We start from the raw sequence: 4,781 nt of genomic DNA, 5'->3' as shown, positions 1-4,781 counted from the left end.
TGTTCCCATAGTTCTACTTCTGTACAAATAAGTTGAGAGTGTCCCCAAAGTGCCTATAAGCAGTAGTTAGAAATTGGCTGTATGTTCCCTTCTACTCTCTGCACCAATGTTAATTTTTGCCTAGAGAGTAATGGTTGACAAAGACTACAACCTTGGAGAGCTGCCGTAACACAGGCATTCACTTGCAAATAACTGGAGCCAAGAACTTTTCTCTTTCACAATGTGCCACAGTGAATGGTGCCATCTTGTTCAATGTGGATATATTTTTATTTTTTAATATATTTATTTACTGGGTGCACTGAGTCTTAGTTGTACCATGCAGGATCTAGTTCCCTGACCAGGGATCGAACCCTGGCCCCCTGCATTGGGAATGCAGAGTCTTAGCCACTAGACCACCAGGGAAGTCCCTGTTCAGTGAGGATCTGGAATGGCTCCCACCAGAGAACATCTACATCTAATGCAACATCTAATCCAGTCAGGGGTCTTGACATCAAGATGTTTTCTGACTGGGAGGAGCAGGAAGCTCTGGGGACCCCTATTGTCACAGGATCACTGATGCCTACAGATCTCTTTCCTGACATGAGGGTCCCAACTATATCTAAAGCCTGTTCAAATAAGCAACAGGATTGACACTTGCAGTGGTTTGAATAGCTTCACCCCTCCCCCGCCAAATTCTTGTCCACCCGGAATCTGTGAATGTGAACTTAGTTGGAAATAGAATCTTTGCAGATATTACTTAAATTAAGATGACCTCATACTGAAGTAGGACGGGCCCTAATTCAATGACTGATGTCTTCACATGAAGAGGAAAATTTGGACATGGACTCAAATTGAGGGAAGATGGCAATGTGAGGATGGAGGCAGAAATTGGAGTGATGAAGCCAAAAGCCAAGGAATGGCAAGGATTGCTGGCTGTCACCAGATGCTGGAAGAGGCCAAGAAGGACTCTTCCCTAGAGCCTTTGGAGGGAGCACATCCCTGCCAAAACCTTGATCTCAGACTTCTGGCCTCCAGAACTGTGAAAGACTACATTTCTGTTGTTTTAAGCCACTCAGTTTGTGGCACTGTATTAAAGCAGTCATTGGAAAGCAATACCACACATCTTTGAAAATAAAAAATGACTCCATCTTCCAAAATGTTGCTCTAGTTGAGATGTAAGGTGAAAGATGCTCATCAATAGAGGACACACTTTCAAGCCTGGGGACTGTGTGGTCCCTCTGGTTATGCTCTACACTGGTCTATACATGCATAGAGAAATAAATCTGCAAAGAACCCCAAGACTTGTCTTTGAGTCATAAATTCTGGGAGATTTTTATCTTTTTGCTTTAACTTGTATTTTCTAAGTTTCCCACATGGCTATGTATTGCTTGTGTAAAATATGTGTATATACATCTACCTGGCATCTACTTATCCATCTACTGATCTTTAATTACTAGTACGCTTATATACTCAAAGAATTTTCCAAGTCAGATTACCTTCATTTCTTATGGATCCAAGGCTAGGAACTACTCCTGAAAAGCCCAGTGGTGAGGAATGTAGACAATAATAAAACCCTGTATCTGTGTGGTATTCCATGCTCTTTAAAGAGCACTCCTCATCAATCCATTCAATGCCATACCCTCCTCTGGTGGATAAAGAATCTGAGACTCAGAGAGTTGTTGAGGAACTTGTCTAAGGTTTCATAGCTAATAACTTATAGGGCTGTGACTAGCACTCATGGTCCCAACACCTGGTCCAGTAGCACTTTCTAGAATGTAAGATCTATAAAGACACTGCTTTTTGTCTGTCTTGTTCTCCTAGCCCTTATATCTCCAGCACTTAGAATGGTGCCAGGTACACAGTACGTGATCAGTACCTTTTCAGTGAATGGATGTGACAAAAGCAAGCTTCTCCTTAGAAGCATTTTCTGCTACTAAGAGCATTTTTGTTCAGACCAAGCTTTGTGCTCTGCAGAAGATACCCCACTCTCTTCTCAATCCCTGTCCTTCCACACAACCTCCTCCTCTGCCTCCATCCCCCAAAGGGTAGCTAATTTCCAAGGCTGACCTCTCAGATCACCTACAGGGGTAACCCCAAGTGGTGTGGTTCAAAGTGAGTCTGGAAAAGGCTCCTCATCCAAAAGTAATGCCACTCAACAAAAAGATCCAGGGTCAAGAGGAGGGCAGGCTTTGCCAGTGGGTGGGGTTGTCAACCTCAGAATGATTTATTTGGTTCTGAGACAAGGAATAGGACATATCAAGAAATACTGACACACAATAAGGGGACTATACCCAATATTTTATGATAACTGTAAATGAAAAGTAATCTTTAAAAATTGTATACAGATAAAAATTAAAGTGAAGGAAAAAGAAAGAATTATTAACACAGAGAAAAGACATACACACGGAGGAAATGGCAGCAAGGTGGATGGAAAAGAGTCTCAGTTCAGAAAGAGGACATGAGAAGTACAGAAAATGTACAAAAGTGAGTCTAGAAGGAAGACTTGGTGAAACAATGGGAAAAAGGAAGTGAGGTGGGGCAGGCGGAAAACACTCCCACCTAGCCTTTCATCTTCGCCCAACCCCCAGTCCTCACATCCTCTCCTAAGGCTACCCCTCCCACCGCCCTCCACACAGGTGACATCTTCCCACAAGGCCTTGTGTGTGGGGTGAGGTGGAGGGGGTGACTCCCTGAAGGCAGGCTTTGTACAGAGGGGCTGGCTGCCACCCCAGGTCTCCTTTTTAAGTGAAATTTCCGGGAAGCTTTAAAGTTGCTCCCTGCCCTGCCTGGGGGGTTTCCTAGGTGGCTTAGTGGTAAAGAATCCTTTTGCAATGCAGGAGAGAAAGGTTCTATCCTTGAGATACAAGATCCCCTGGAGAAGGAAATGGCAACCCAATCCAGTATTCTTGCCTGAAAAATTCCATGGACAAAGGAGCCTGGTAGGCTACAGTCCATGGGGTCCCAAAGAGTCAGACACCTACCAACTGAGTGACTAAACAACAGTAACAAAGCCCTGACTCAGAGGGTGTGGGTGTGGCTACTTTTCAGGCTGAGAAGGACTGGGTTTCTGGAAGCCCAGAAGCCAAGGACTTCAATTGGAGAAGGGGAGGGAGTGGGGGCTTCTGAGCACAGAGGTCAGGGAGCAGAGCTCTGGGGACTCCTCAGGATTTCACAATTCTCCTTTTCCCATTTAGCCAGGACAACAAAAGGAAGCTTAAAAAGAATTATGGGCCAATTAACTGAAGGTAAGAAAGTTACTTAAAAAGGAATGCCTACACCCGGGCACCATTGTCTTAATTAAAGACCATTCCTGGCTAATTTATTTGAGGAGAGGGGTGCTATTTTCACAGCAAAAGATTTCAAGAGATCACATATTGATGTGGTTCAATTACTAATTCTCCAATTTTTGTACTTCCAAACAAAAGACCTGTCTCAAAATCTACTCCCAACTGCAAGCAAAATAGACATTTGCAGCTTAAGACACAAGAATTTTCCATCCATAGAGTGGGTATCCATAAAGTTGATGAACAAGGAAAATTACTGCATTTTCAGAGTTAGCTCCTCTGAAACCGGAAATGTGACAGAGCTGACTTAGAGCTAAGACTTTCTCTTACTCCTGTAAGAAAGAGGAAAGGCTGTGTGCAAGGTAGCAGTGATGTGCAAAAACCACAGTAGAGGTTTTGTAAAGAAGAGCAATTGTGGCTTTTGCACAAGTTATTCCTAAACCGAGGCTGGGGACGGCATATGACACCTTTCAAAGCAGCTTCTGGACTGGTATTTCACTGAAATGAAGAAGATCTCTGAGCAAGACCGGAAAGCCAAAACTCTGTTTCATGACCTCTGCAGGAAAGTAATGGTTGCATTATGGAACATTCTAGAATGGCAGGCTCAAACCGTGGTGCGGAAGAACAGTAGGCCTTTTTGGGTGGGAGGGGGAGAGGCAGGGAAAATATAATTCCCAATTAGGTTTCTGATAGATTTTCCACTCTCTCTCCCCACCCCCTCACTTACTTCTGTGCTTCTTCTTTAGCCATCTGCTCTAGCACAGGGGATTTGATTCAATAGCTGGAAAAAGGATGTAGAGGAAACAGGGGAAAAAAGGTAATGTCAATCTCAGGAAGTCCAGAATATTTTTAAATCAAAAGCTGCCTGCATATATAGAGAATCTACATCACGTACCCATTACACTGGGAGTGCCCCTAAGTAAATCATGCCCTTAGATGTAGCCCTGGAAAAGAGTTTCACAGTAAATATTGTTTTAGAACTAATCCATATTTGGATGAGAAGAAAAGAAGACAGGTTAACTAGGTGAACAGAAATCACTAATGAGTAAGGAAATGAACAGGGAAAGCAAAGAATTGACCTGATACAGTATAATGAATTTTTTTTTGTCCCTCATGGGGTTCCTTGGACTGACTTAAGCTCCTATAGGATAAACTAGGAATTTTTTGTTGTTGCACTACACAGGATGCAGGATCTTAGTTCCCTGATCAGGGATTGAACCCATGCCCCCTGCAGTGGAACCATGGAATCTTAACCACTGGACTGACAGGGAAGTCCCAGGAATGTTTTAAACAGCTAACTCCTATAAACAGCATTAGGCCCAGACAACTTCATAAATGAATTCTTTCAAACTTTCAAGGAACAAATAATCTTGATACTTTAAAAAATGTTCTAGAATAGTGAAAAATAAGGTCTCCATTTTTAAATCAAAGCTGGTGTAACGTTAATATCAAGTTCTAAATAAAGAAAAACTTAATTTAACACTTCAGGAAATTAGAAAAAGAAAAAAAAAACTAAGT

General features: G+C 42.6%; 1 non-coding gene across 1 annotated transcript; it reads right to left on the bottom strand.

Moving 5' to 3' along the window:
• Positions 1-329: 329 nt before the first annotated feature.
• On the bottom strand, positions 330-402 carry TRNAG-CCC (transfer RNA glycine (anticodon CCC)). The gene has a single exon. It is a non-coding gene; the product is annotated as a tRNA-Gly (tRNA).
• Between the last annotated feature and the right edge of the window lie 4,379 nt (positions 403-4,781).

The sequence above is a fragment of the Capricornis sumatraensis genome, chromosome X (assembly GCF_032405125.1).
Source record: "Capricornis sumatraensis isolate serow.1 chromosome X, serow.2, whole genome shotgun sequence".
NCBI classification, from domain to species: domain Eukaryota; kingdom Metazoa; phylum Chordata; class Mammalia; order Artiodactyla; family Bovidae; genus Capricornis; species Capricornis sumatraensis.
The sequence above is the reverse complement of the archived record's forward strand: the minus strand, read 5'-3'. Positions and strand labels throughout refer to the sequence as shown.